General features: G+C 33.4%; 1 long non-coding RNA gene across 1 annotated transcript; it reads right to left on the bottom strand.

The window, feature by feature from the left end:
- Positions 1-9,967: 9,967 nt before the first annotated feature.
- LOC120337353 (uncharacterized) lies at positions 9,968-11,097 on the bottom strand. The gene is made up of 3 exons (XR_013478027.1): positions 10,967-11,097; positions 10,624-10,707; positions 9,968-10,412 (listed from the first exon to the last, which is right to left on the bottom strand). It is a non-coding gene; the product is annotated as an uncharacterized LOC120337353 (long non-coding RNA).
- Between the last annotated feature and the right edge of the window lie 4,400 nt (positions 11,098-15,497).

The following is a 15,497-nucleotide window of genomic DNA, read 5'->3' as shown; positions in this document are numbered from 1 at the left end:
CAGTTATGAGATATATATTTTATATTTTCACCACATTACGTGACTATGAGTTTGAAAGTATACCATTGGCGATGGCAGTTGATTGAGCACAAAAGGAATTACATTTTGAAAGTGAATGTAGCTTAATTTGTGATCCATGACAATAACAGAAAATACAGGTTGTGCGACTCATAATCGTGTTTGATTTATAACGATACCTCGTTTCAATGGTGACAGGTATTCTGTTATCATAGGAAATTGTCAAAATGCACTTCTGATCATATTTTTCACTTCTTATATACACATCGGTTTATTTATCTTGAAAATATCCGTTCTAAAGTAATGTTTTTTCCCTTTAATAGCAATACGGATGATGCCTCGTTTCCATGGCAACGAGGTATTTTCTTGGATGGCACCATACCCAAAATTGATCAGGGGATGATACTGTACATGTGTTCCAAGTTTCATGCTTGCATTCAAAAGTGCACAATTCCATCATATTTGAGGTCTTATCCGCTGGACTATCCAGTTTTAATTATATAATTATGCAACGTGCGGTCATCAGAACACGAAATATTGCATTTATTGGGATAAGTTTATGGTAATGGTAAAATTTTTCTAGAAATGGTAACTATATTTGAAAGAATATATTTTATTTTAAAGAACGGTTCATTTTTCAGGTGATGGTTCGATTTAATGGTGGGAAATACCAAAATACAAAGTGTACTTTCAACTTGCTCATATAAATACTTTCAATTGCTAATACAATAAATTATCGCAAGAAAACTTAATAATTATGGCGATTTCGAGACCCTCACCATCGTGCATTGATATTTTCTATTTTTTTTTGCCTAAAAGTAATGTAAAGCACGTGTAATACACTTATTATAGTACAATATATTTGAATACAACAAAAACGACATCGAAAGCACAATAGAGATAATCGATGAAACCCTATCGTAACTTCGATATGCGATAATTAGTTCTCTGACCCCATTTATTCGCGAATTTTTAAAGTTCTCAATTTCTTTTCTAAGAATCCAATCTCACCAAGTATCGTTGTATGCGTCTCTGAAATACTAATTGATTGGTATTAAGATCATTGGTTTTCATTAAATATATCAAAAGTTATGGCCAAAAAACGATAAAAAATAAATTTAAAATCCAATTTTTTCGAATTTTATTGATAATAACATTTTTAGCTTCTTATGTTGAAATCTATCCGAATATACAAAAAATTGCAATCCAAATGCAATAGAACAAATTTCCCATTTTGGGGTCAAAGGTCAAATAGTTAATAGAAACCACTCCCCTAAGATTTAAATACAAAATTCACACATCGACTGATGCAAAAAGGATTTAAGTTTGAAAATTCGCTGATTTATATGTGTTTAAAATTTAACTCACAACTTTGTAACTTTCAGCAATAAGTCATTTAACAGATAATCCAGTTCATGAAACTATGGAAATTTTGTCATGTGGTATTCAAAACTTCACTATGAACAACTTTCAAAATATCGCTATTAGATCTCTTTTCAGGTTACACTTTGACCTCAATAAAATAGCCTAATCTATTTTTTTTAAATTGCAATTACTTCGCAAAATATAATTTTGTAGACGATGAAATTTTAGTTCTGAACAGTGCTGATACACTGCAATACTAATAAATACTTTTCAGTATGTATACTGTCATTTTGTCATTTTTTTAATGTGTGTCATCTATTACGAGTATAAAAATACTTAAATGAATAGTCTCATATTTTCATGTGCATGGTCTAATATTGTCTGTTCGACGTGAAACTCATTTAGGATTAGGCAACCGAGAGCACTTTAGTTCGAAAGCGCAGTCGGAGTCAGATATCGTTGCGCGTCAAGAAACTTGATACGAAAGTTCAGGGTTTCGGGAACAAACGAACATTTTACAGGAAACTAATCCGTGCTAAACTTGGCAAGGAGGTCTTTCACAGTGTCCACATAGCCCCCAAAAGCGATCAGGCCAAAGAAAGATGTTTTTTTTTGTAAATCGGGGTTTTGGGTCTTGGATGCGAGTACCCGTCAATCTAGTCCAGTGGTTCTTAAACTTTTTGAACCGCGCCCCCCTTTGAAAAATTTTACAAACTTCGCGCCCCCCACCCCTCTTTTTGCTTTGAAAAAATGCTTTTGTGATGGACAGGTTGTTATATATTAAGATGGCGCTATAAGAGTGTTGGTCTCATAGCGTCATTGCTTAGATTGTTTAGGCATGAAACGCCTCGAAGTACAACTTCGCCATTCACTGTCGTATGTATAAAGACAAATAGTGGTTGGTCATCAATCATCATACATACTCGTTTTTTCAGCTCAGTTTGCAATACCTGGCAAAGTCAAACTAAATATTAAGTAAAACTAAACAAGCAATAAACCTATGCTTTATTAATGTATTTTCTGCTTAAACGTTTGCATAAGACACGTAAAATTTTAATCAATTGTTTACTTCATCACTATTGAGCGATGCAAAAATTATTTACTGTGTGTTGAAAATAAGAAACAATTACATACTAACGTTTGACTAACGTTTCAAACAAAATAGAGAAGTGCAAATGAATTTATGTAAATTCGAAAGCAGTTCATTTTTTAATAGTTATTATGCCTGTGGACGTTTACCCGGCCCTTGACCGCTGAAAAATAAAGTCGCTAAGGCGTTTGCGATTGCATTTTGTTCTACGGTGTTTATTCTCCCTAAATCCAAAATTTTCCTCGACATATTCTTGTGCCGCGAAGACGATTATAATTACTTTTTTTGTTCTCGAATGGAACAATGACACCTCTGAGGAAAACGAGTTGGTTTTTATTATATAATCATCAACGACAAGATTCTAAAGATAGAATATAGAAGTGAATCCGTAACTAAAAATTTCTTTATTGTAAAAGTGGCATTATAAAATATTAAATAAACGGAAAACGCCATGAGTTTTGTATTGGGGTGGACCGCGACAGATTAAAAACACTTTCTTAGACATAGAAAATCTCATATGTTCCTTGTGCATGCGGCACACCAGTAGTGTTCTAAATCTACAGTCTTGAAATAAATTTTACTCCGTGGGATCGCAGACTTAGGAATATCTGTAACGGTGATATTCATTTCAAAACTACTGATCTCGGCTCTTCTAGGGTGCAAATTGTGATCTGTGTTTAATTTACTCTACAAGCAAAGCATTTAGAGGAAGCGCAAACGTTTTCAATGATGAACAATGATTAAATAGCCAGTTTCTCTCTCTATATATACATATATACTCCTTGTGCGGTGTCGACCATATCCAATGATGTTACTCATTCCCGCAAATAGGCTAAAAAAAGTAGTCCCTCGGAATTTGGCGACGACGATTGGGCACCAACTCGACTATATTTTAAACGAACTGTATTGCTTGCGTGAAATTTTGTCATACCAATTTTTATTGTAAACCGCTAAAAATAACGCTGTGAGTAGCTTACTATATGCCACAGAAAGCGAGTAGCCCAACTGCAGCAAAAAATAGCATGTGACCGCAATGCAGAATATATATATTTATATATATCCCCGTTATTTCCCATATCATAAAAAATGTATTCTTTCTCACTCCCTATGTACTCATTATGGAATAAGATATTGGTTGAAGCCGATCTCACAATTTTTGCAAGATGTTCTATGTAACAATAATTCGCCATATGCAAGAACAGTATTTAAATATAGAAGGACTAATCAGACTCATGTTGCTCAATGTAATATTTTGCAGTGCGACATCGTGAAAAAAACAAACGCAAATATTTCGACTGCAACATTGGTTTTGGTATGACTTTGTACCTTAATTAAGCAAGACGTACGATTTTTGAAAGCCGAATATTGCACAGCAAAATTGTTTATGCTTCTGAGAATCGATTTTACATTTGCTGAGCATAAGAATGCAATCAGATACTTTTGTCGTCTCATGGATATAGGATATAAAAAATACTGACAGAAAATAAATGCAAGACAAGGTTTAATGGCATGACATTGTGTTTTTTAATTCAATGTCGTTATATGGTTATTTTATTTTTATATTACAGACATAAACCTATAAGATATTTCTGTATTAATACAGCAATTCTAAATAAACTATATAATTAAAATCAGGATTGCAAATTTGTGACATGCTGGTATGTGGCCGATATTATCTACACATTCGGCTCAAAAAGATATGAATTGTCAACTAAATTTAAGAGCTTTGAGGTCCCTCATTTAGTGCTAAAATAACGAATTACTTTTGGTGAAATTTTTAAAATATATAATTTCACGCTTCATTATACCATATTGACTAATGAAATTTATTTTTATATCACTGTTTTTATTCCATTCATTGTAACGTTTATCAAAGAGAACACAACCGTAGTTAAAGTTACATCGTTCAATTTGTTTCAAAATATCTCTTATCGATGTAAAATTAATGCCCTCATATGACTTTCAGAATATGGACTCTCTCACGTAAATCATTATGCCATAAGTAATTTTAGTGAAGAAATAGAAGAAATGAAGTTGAAATAGAAAACATGATTTGTTCTATTCTTCGACTATTTAATGCTCTATTTATAGAACATGTGCATATATCTGTAAAAACCCTGTGGTGGCATTTTTGATTGCAAAGATATTTTATGAAATATTTTGCTGAACAGAATCGTGCATTTGGCATCACGGATAAAAACATATTTCTTTCATCACGGCATTGTAGCGGAGGCTACATTGTTTATGCTTTTTAGGATCAATTATACATTTCACAGATTTGAAATATAGGTAAATATATTGATATTCTTTGTGCCTGCGCAGTACACTGCACTTTATTTATATATCATGAAATCCTACTAAGACAAAAAATTACAGAAGGATTTTACGGGATTTTCCTGCATACAAATACAGAGAGCTCAACTAGAATGAGGACAGAAACTTTGTAACACAAACTCTAATAAAAGAAAAGCATTTCATTTACTTAGGATGGTGGCTATCTTGTATAAGTCTTCTCTCCCAGCAAGAAATTTTTTTTTGTGAAGTATTTCTAACTAAAGTATATTTTATGAAGAATAATAAAAATAAGAAGACTATGATTTCCTGAAATAAAAAAAGTTCAAATTTTCTGTATAAACTTCAATCTTTTATGCGACCGATATTATCCAAACAAGAAATGTAAAAAAAAACGAATCAAATGAAAGCAGTAAAATATCACGGTGGAGAAAATAAAAATTTTGCTTAGCAGCCTTCACTGAATTGACGGGAAATTGCTCTGATATATTTCCTATTTGAATATGGCAACGCCAGTTGGGCTAAATTGTTCTTACTTACAAAGATCAATTTTAATTTTCCAAGCTTCGACATGCAAGCAGATGACTTAACTGACTTCTCCATGTCATATAGATGCAGGGGCAATAATATCCATATTTGAACATTACAGTTGTATAATTTGCAATATACCATAAAATTCGAGTTCCTGGACAAAAGCGTAAAAAATATGTGCGAAGAGTTTCAACCAATCACCGACGCTTATTAGTTGGTCTCATATATTTGTTAATTGTTCTATAGATTATGTACATTAATTAAACATGTACAGGTCACGAACGTAAGCTTGGCTTTCGTACCCACTAACTTAATAGTATATGCGGTTTATGATATGTCCTTACAATAACCATGGACACAGACATTGCAAACACTTTTAAACCAGAACAGATGAAGATGTAGACATGGTGCAATAATTAGTTCCACTATACCCTCAATATTATTGCAATTTGCATCTACTTTCAGGACCTATAGGCTACAAGATTAAATGAAGCTTGTTTCTGAATATTTTTCCGTGTCCACATTAATTATTTGAATGTTCGGTTGTATTATGGCCTGTATAGTCAAAATGAGCTTTGCCAGACCGCTCAAATTTTTGGTGTATGTTATTTTTAAGTCCCCCTCGGCCCTGATTTATTAGAGGGTGTCTTTGAAAGGCATAGATTAGATCGAACAACCTCGGTGCCTAACGGTCCCTATTTTCGACGCCAAAGCTGCATTTTTCAAACGTTGCAGCATATAAGAAGGCGTTAAAGAAATGGAAGTCCATTGCATTGAGTCCGTGGATGACATGATATCGCAAGATATTCCAACTTTTTCAGCGTTTCACAATCTATTGAAACAGTGTAAAACTCCGTCATTTTAAGTACCTAGTTGATGTCGTTTTTCCTATCTGTCGGGTCTTTTAAAACCTGACTTTCCAGCATACGGCAGATCAAATCAGTTCAATTATAGGTTGGGTAACATTGCACTGCACCATCGGCAGATTTTCATATTTATTGGCAGAACATTTTTGAGTTTTCTTAGCTATTCCAACTAGGGATTGAGATCCCGAAAATCAAATCCCGATGTCGGTAATGATGTTTGTTGAAATCACGGAATTTCAAACTTGTATCAAGAAACGCCAAGGGATGTCGATATAGAAATGACGTCATGTGATCAGTACGATCATGTGTCCAGAGTTTGTTTTCTAGGAATATTCAAGCGATGATAACTGAAAGATAGGGCGGAACAACAAGAAGAAAGAAAGTGTGTGTGTGTGTGTGTGTGTGTGGAGGGGCATACAAATGAATTGTCTTGTGCAGCCCAGACACGATCGATAAAACGTGTGGCGCTTTTCATCTCGACTTCGCTTAAACTCGTGTAAAATGAACTTTTTATCTGTAGAGACATTTTGTGCGTTGATTAATTAAAATAACATATATATCTAATTTAGAGCGTGAGCCATGCAACAGCAATGAATAAATCCGAATATGAAGCAGTATCCAAACACAAGAAACAATAATTTGTTTTAGTAGACGTATTTTGTTTGTGCTCCATATATCTTCCTTAAAATAAATAAACGTCACCTATACAACAGAACAACAGGCTGGTTATAATGGTTACCTCTCATTTTCCAATACATTCAAAGTAACTAATCTCGCAGTATTTTGATCACCTATGGGTTTTCCTGACTGCGACCCGCAAGGTCACTCCAATATTTTTGCCACCCTTCAATCTTGCAACCTTGGCCCATCCTGAGTTATAGAGTATTTGAGTCTGGCGAGCCCCAGAGATCATATTATTATGTAAGAAATGCAAATGTCGCGGCAACTAAGGTTTAGAATTGAACGTGCAGATTATTGTGGGTCTGATAAACTGTCCTACAATTAAACTTTTAAATTATGCGAGAGTGATGTGTGATAAAGGTTATTTGTAACGATATCAGCATCAGAATGATTAACTATTGTTTACTTTCTAATCCCAGGCGATCAAAGTATCGGATTTGGAGAGAATTGTACAATCGATAGTTAATGTTAAGCAGTGATGTGACATTTATGGCTTGGGCAAATTTATTTTTCTCTGCCAAATAAACATGGATATTTTTGACAAAATATCAACACTTACGACTAAAAATTAGGCAGGCCCTAAATCTAAGTTGTACGGTTTGAATAAATCATAAATAAAAGATGAAACATTTACTCAGGGTACAATTACATATTCAAATTAAATAGAACATAAAGAAATACAATTTTTAGTGGCGATTTTTATTAAGAATGCGCACGCAGAGCCGAGCTTATTGGTCGCGGTGGAATGTTTTGTATGCGTTTGTGAAGTTATCTGCATATTCAGTAATCATTTATTTTTGTTTATGACCTTATTATCAATCAGTCGATCGCGTGCTATTTTACAAATTTTAGTTCAATTTTTCGAGAATTGAATTGACGCTTTTTTGAAAATCTATGTGGCAGGCAATTAATAGAAACAAAATTAAGATTCTTTGCGCTAATCAACGGTCCAGGGACCTAATGTTATTCTCGTCTCACAATCAATTTGTAAGCGATATTTAAAGTTGTAATCATATACTTTAGCAAAAACCAAGTAATTAAAACTTTGAAAAACGATACTCGCTATAACTAAAATATATAACATTGGTGAAAACAGGCACAAGGGGCTAGAATTAGACATGGCGAGTTTCTGCGTAAGATGAGTGAAGATAAGGGTATTGGATGGGTTTTTTAAGGATTGATAGCAAATGAGAACAGGTAAAGATGAGAGATAGTTTTAGACATTGGGATTTTTAAAATGGGTTTAGACATGGAGAGTTCAGAAAGATTTGTGGCTTCAGTTTGGACATGGCGTGGACAATGTAGTAGAGAGATGAGAAGCGTATCGGGTGCAGAGATGAGTTGAGCTGAAAGCGTGATTTGTGTTGATAAATGTATAATCATAATGAATGAAGCGTATTGCAAACTTGTCCAAGAGCTATTGTTATTGAAATTTAGACTGAGTTTGCCAAAGGTTGAGTAGAAATATAACTTTATATATATATATATCCATTTGCTTTTGTGAATATTATAGTTATATTTTACGAGATCTTTGAGTTGGGGGACGTTGGGCCACGGTGAGACATGGAGCACAGTGGAACCAGCTCTCGCACTCGTACTATATTTGGAATCGGGTCAGCGGTCCGTTGTTTGAATCTGCCCTTCGATGAGTTACAACGTCCCCGCAAGCGGACAACGGTCGTGCAGAGCAACGCAAGCTATGAAATGAAATTGGTTTCGGGGGGTTTAAACTAAAATTTAACCATCTCATTATTTTCCTTTTTTACTCCTTCTCAGCACGACAAACCCCCGTCTGACATTTTTCAGATTTAGTCCACTGTAAAATATTTGTAACGTTGGCGAGTTGAAGTACCTTCCTAATCCCAACATGAAACAGTCGGAAAATTTTTTTTTTCTAAAGGAACAATGGACCGGGTTTTGAAAGTGTTTGATTCATTGAGTGCTTAGAGACCTAGAGATGCCCTAATTCTTGTGTATTATTGAGATATTTTTTGGCTCAAGGCCCAATATGAAATGTATTCTAAATTCAAAAATATTTTTTAGATTCATAATCAGAAATTAAATAATTTCTCTTAGGCGGGAATTAGACATTTTACTTGTTAATATGTGAATGTTGGTTTTATTTTAATGGACGCAGTGAACAGTTTAGTGACTGAAAAAATGACACCGTCGTTTTTCGTTATAGTTGAACAGCACTCAAACTTCGTATTCAATGTCTAAGGCCTTTTTATCACTGCCGTTGACGAGAATGGAAATTTCAGAACTCATTTTAAATTGATTAAAATCAGACATAATTCAAAGTAAAACAATGAATTTATTTCAAATTTAATAATAGAAATCTCAAATATTTAACAAGTAAGTCTACAATGCAGAATCTTGAGATACGAATGGCTCCAAAAGAGTTTCGTGTTGCCAATGCAGAAAATTCGTTTCGGGAATTTTCCGGAAAAATATCTGAAATATTTTGATTGAACATTGATTTCAAAAGCATTACATCTTCAAATTTAAATTTCCCTTTTCTTTAGAAGATAATGCTAATCCTTTGAATATTTTTAAAGCAGAATTTTTAACAGAATGCCCCATTGTACCCCAGGGACTGTACGAATGTGTCCCACTATTGGGGTACAGTAGTACACTTGACAATTGTTTTTTGAAACATTTTGTTGCTAGAGAATTTCTTAGTTTCCAATTAAAAACTTAAATTTCTCTCCTTTTTTAGAAGATTTAGAATTTGAATTTTAAGGGCTGGCACTTCTGCTTGACTCCTCGAGCTTCCATCCAAATTTTAGTTTAGTTGTTTTTCTGATTTAATCCGTCGTTCTGTATGTCTGATTTTATTGTCTTTAAGTCGTTCTGACTGGACAATATTTATACATAGACTGTGCAAGATTATTACTCGTTTTTTTCAGAGACATTGCAGACTTTTGAGAAAGCTCAGCGCTGGTTCGCACCATAGTCCTGAGAGGAAAATCGAATACCATTTGGAAGCTGCTTCCGATTGTAATTGTTGTGGTGGAGTTTTCAGTAACGTGGACACGACAGGTTACTTTGAGACCCGAGGACGAATGATCCGCGTCCCTCCCTCACTGGTTCACCAATTGTAAAAAACATTTTGGCCTAAGATCAGTATATATGTTTATTCGCCCAAGTAAGATAAGATATATGATGTTAACGGATGCATGCACAAGGTTATATTGGTCAAAAACGAAAATGTGCGGCTCCCACATATTGTGGTAACCAAAAAAATAAAATACACAATTTAGTTAGACCACATGGCGAAATGGTGGGTTACAATGACGGAGTTAAGTATTTAATTTCTATATAGTATTTTCGGTGTAAATATATTTAAGTGATTTAAATTGACAGATTTTTTGGTTCAATCTAGAAGTTTCAAGCTTAAACGAGAACAACGGCTGCAGGATCATTTTCATCATTATCCATACCAAGGCATACATTTTTCAAGGTCATTACTGGAGATTCAAGTCCGTTGTCATACAAAACATCTGAGATTAATTGAAGTTGATCAGAAGTGATCTGAGGAGTTCTTGCTTTTGCATAACCAGTCCAACCTGCACAATATTCAAATCAATATTAAAATTTACTATTATGAGACTGAAACAAACATCGAGCCTAGAAATACTCTTCAATAGTTGAGAAACCGTTTGTTCAAAAGCAAGTATAAAGCAATCAAACAAACAGCGTCAGTGCTTTCGAGATGAAGGAGTGATTGGTGCAAAAAGAGAAGTTATGGTATAACAAATAAGACAAAATGTTATTTACCTGCGTGGGATTTCAATATCGGGATGAAGAAATTATCATAGTCGGTTATAAAAAAAGTATCCTCCAGAGATATATCTTCGGATTCTGAACATAAACAAATAATGTCAAGTTCGCAAAGAAGACCGACCATAAATTTAAAATGTTTCTATAGATTACTTTTACATGATTGAAACTCCATCTGCATTAGTGAAGGGATTCGGGTTATATATAAGCTTTGCTATCATTTTATTTGGATGTCATCATTTTCCATGCTGAATGTGGCACTTTATCTAATCATGCTACCCGAATCAAAAAGCCAATACATCGTTGAAAACAAATACAATGATATAAAGAGTACGCAAACCTTGGCGAATCGTGCTTTGCTTTTTCTCATAACCTACAAAACTATTAAAACCTTCGGCAAGTCATTCTCTGCAAAATATAAGGAAACATTTTAACTTTTGTGTTAGAATAAATGCATTAAGAAAATCTGAAGTTGTCCACATGCAATAACTCTACAGGATCCAAGCACAATAATTGAAGCAATTTGCTCATATTAACATATATTTTCAAAACAACAAATCGATTAATCAAACTTTTATTCATGAACACAATGAATAAATGAGATAATAACCGGTTCGATAATTAAATGTAATAATACTTTAATTTGAGTAGCAGGAGTCGCGAGACATCACGAAAGTTCTTTAAGCTGTGACAACTGGTTGCATTGTATGGTTGACTGATATATTCAAAATAATTGAATGGATATAAATTTTTTATCTGTGAACAAGTAGCCTAATGCTGGTAAAAAGCTTTTCTTGTACGAACATTGAGTACAACGTAGCAAAAACAACAAATGCAAAACTTTTGCTATAAAAAATAGAAAAGACTATTCGAATTTTTATTCGGAAAGGTGACATAAAATTATATATCGTGAGATAAAATGTCTTTAACACGGCGTATACTAAGTCAAAATTAAAGCTTTCACTGCGAGATGGTCGTTTCAAAGTGGTAAATTCCTCTCTTCGGACCTCGAAATATCTTCATCTGATGGATTGTACTTTCAATGCTGCGGATGAAAAATATGATTTTCTATATATTTGCTTTTCTACTTTCCACAATTAAAGTGATTTTATAGATGTAATGCTTGGAACCGACCAAGCGATCAATGGACTTCCCCAATATTTATGACTTAATATTGAGTTGGTATTTTTTTTTATCACAAATTCAAATAAAAATTCTGAAAATTTCCAGTGATGTTATCGAGTGGCAGAATAACTTCAATATGCTATTTAGAGACATCGTAAGATGCGTTGTATGATAAACAAGGTCTAACGTTTAAGTCCTATTAGGTGTACGAATTAACACAAAATAAAGCGGAACCTGAACCTTAATAATTACTTCTAATGGAGTGAATTGTTTAATTTTATATCCGTGGACTTCTATGTGTATATGATGCACCCTTTTATTCAGAAATCTAGCACGTTTTTCTCAAAAATTCTGTTCTCTTCCCCGGCACCATCGGTTGAGCGATTAACTATTTTGCGCAACAGATACACAAGTCTGTATCTAACGCCAAGAAGGTCATTTGTCCACCTTCCAAAGAGAACATAATTTTTGTTGTTCAAAACGTCCTAGATTCCCAAAATTTTGGGGTATAATCATTCTTAAACATAAGTTAAAGTGCAAACAAAACTAAATATATTTTCTATTTTTATAGAATGTGTTAGGAAATATATGGGATCAGTTTTATGGGACCTCATATTTGATGTTTATTCCTTACTTGCCTCCCGTAACTGAAGTTCTCTGTGGTCATAACGATAATGTCTCCTTCATCCGTAAAATTATTAAACTTCCAACATCCAACAGGTTCCTGGGGGCGTGGAATGTCAATAACATCATACCATGGAGCTTTCGATTGAACCTGTGACAAAAAGTTATGAACTGTATAAACACGAATACTACAGCAGCATGATTAGTAATGTATACAACTCATTAAAATATTTCATAATCTGTTGCATATATATAATGGGCTGCATTTGAATGAAAAATTGTTAGAAATATTATTGGCCACATGCAAGAATATACCCCAGAATTTAGCAAAAATTAGTAATAGTATAATCGGAACTTTATTAAAAAATAGGTTTTTCTAATATTTTAGGTACTGATAACCATTATATAAACGATATGCCAATTAAAAACAATGTGAAACATAAAATAGTAGTTTCCAACTGAACTTCAGGTTTTACCTTTTCCCAGTCTATATCATGAATTCCAGAGGAAATGGAGCGTGATGTACAACTTGCTTTTGTCAGGATGACTAAAAAAAGCAAACTGACAAGTAATAGTTTAATTATACTGAACATTTTGACAAATATGCAACCAACGGTTTCTTCCAGTATTTGCCAAAGACTTAAGATCAACAAATTTAGTGAGTTCCGAGCAAGATATGCTATGTACTAGCAAAAAAGATACTGTGTTAGATATTACCTAATTTGCTATTAAATACCCAAAATATCCGACATCCCTATATCAATGACTTTAAAAGATATATAAATATATACCCTTTAAAGATAAGATAGATGATATATATATATATATATATATCCCCGTTATTTCCCATATCAAAAAAAATGTATTCTTTCTCACTCCCTATGTACTCATTATGGAATAAGATATTGGTTGAAGCCGATCTCACAATCTTCGCAAGATGTTCTATGTAACAATGATTCGCCAATATGCAAGAACAGTATTTAAATATTGAAGGACTCTTCCGACTCGTGTTGCTCATTGTAATATTTTGCAGAGCGACATCGTGATTTAAACAAACGCAAATATTTCGACTGCAACCTAGGTTTTGTTATGACTTTGTACTTTAATTAAGCAAGACGTACGGTTTTTGTAAGCCGAATATTGCACAGCAAAATTGTTTATGCTTCTGAGGATCGATTTTACATTTGCTGAGCTTATACAATCATTTCATTTTGTCGTCTCATGGATATAAGATATAAAAAATACTGACAAAAAATAAATGCAGGACAAGGTTTAATGGCATGACATTGTGTTTTTTAATTCAATGTCGTTATATGGTTATTTTATTTTTATATTACAGACATAAACCTATAAGATATTTCTGTATTAATACAGCAATTCTAAATAAACTATATAATTAAAATCAGGATTGCAAATTTGTGAGATGCTCGTATGTGGCCGATATTATCTACATATTCGACTCAAAAAGATATGAATTGTCAACTAAATTTAAGAGCTTTGAGGTCCCTCATTTAGTGCTAAAATAACGAATTACTTTTGGTGAAATTTTTAAAATATATAATTTCACGCTTCATTATACCATATTGACTAATCGAATTTATTTTTATATCAGTGTTTTTATCCCATTCATTGTAACGTTTATCAAAGAGAACACGTCCGTAGTTAAAGTTACATATCTCAATTTGTTTTAATGTATCTCTTATCGATGTAAAATTAATGCCTTCATATGACTTTCAGAATATGGACTCTCTCACGTAAATCATTATGCCATAAGTAATTTTACTGGAGACTTGAAATAGAGAACATGATTTGTTCTATTCTTCGACATTTTATTGCTTTCTTTATAGAACATGTGCATATATCTGAAAAATCCCTGTGGTGGCATTTTTGATTGCAGAGATATTTTATGAAATATTTTGCTGAACAGAATCGTTCATTTGGCATCACGAATAAAAACATATTTTTTTCATCACGGCATTGTAGCGGAGGCTACATTGTTTATGCTTTTTAGGATCAATTATACATTTCACAGATTTGAAATATAGGTAAATATCTTGATATTCTTTGTGTCTGCGCAGTACACTGCACTATATTTATCATAAAATCCTACCAATACAAAAAATTACAGAAGGATTCTACGGGATTTTCCTGCATACAAATACAGAGAGCTCAACTAGAATGACGACAGAAACTTTGTAACACAAACTCTGATAACAAGCAAAGCGTTTCATTTATTTAGGATGGTGGCTATCTTGTATAAGTCTTTACTCCCGGCAGCATTTGTTTTTTCTGTGAAGAGTTTCTAACTAAAGTATAGCAGTCAAATGAAAGCAGTAAAATATCACGGTGGGGAAAATAAAAATTTTGCTCAGCAGCCTTCACTGAATTGACGGGAAATTGCTCTGATATATTTCCTATTCGAATATGGCAACGCCAATTGGGCTAAATTGTTCTTACATACAAAGATTCAGATTCAGATATTCAGATTCAGATATTTATTTTCGTCATTCAAAAAACAATGCGCGATATGAAAAATGAATAAATAATATAATGTAACAAAATGTCAAATGGATATCGGCTTGTTGCAGTAGACGCGGAGTCGCGAAAAGACTCATAGAGTCATCTAGTCAGCGACACCTTGTAGCTGAAATTAAGCAGCAAATATAAGAAACGGGACACTCAATATTACACATTAACTTAATAAATTAACACGATCATACAAAAAGACAAAAAAATAAATAGAACTCAATATTACACATTGGCTTAATTGGACACAATCATTCGAAAAATGAAAAACAACAAAAAAAAACTGAGTAACTACGGGATGCCACAATCCCTGTGGAATGATTAACAAACATGAAATAGGCTATAATCATACAAGAAAAAGAGCGGCAAAACATGCGAAATAAACCACGGAATGCCACAATGACTTTGGAATAAAAAAAGATTACTTTTAAATAAAACACAAGACAGATAAAAAACATCAACAAATCGAAAATACACCACGGAATGTCATGACGGACGCAACAGCGACATCTATAAAATGGTTATGCCTCGTTGAGTACGGAGCACAGCGAAATAGCGTTATGACTCAGCGTTCAGTCTACACCAAGATGGCGTAC

This window comes from Styela clava, chromosome 10 (genome assembly GCF_964204865.1).
Source record: "Styela clava chromosome 10, kaStyClav1.hap1.2, whole genome shotgun sequence".
Taxonomy (NCBI): Eukaryota; Metazoa; Chordata; class Ascidiacea; order Stolidobranchia; family Styelidae; genus Styela; species Styela clava.
The sequence above is the reverse complement of the archived record's forward strand: the minus strand, read 5'-3'. Positions and strand labels throughout refer to the sequence as shown.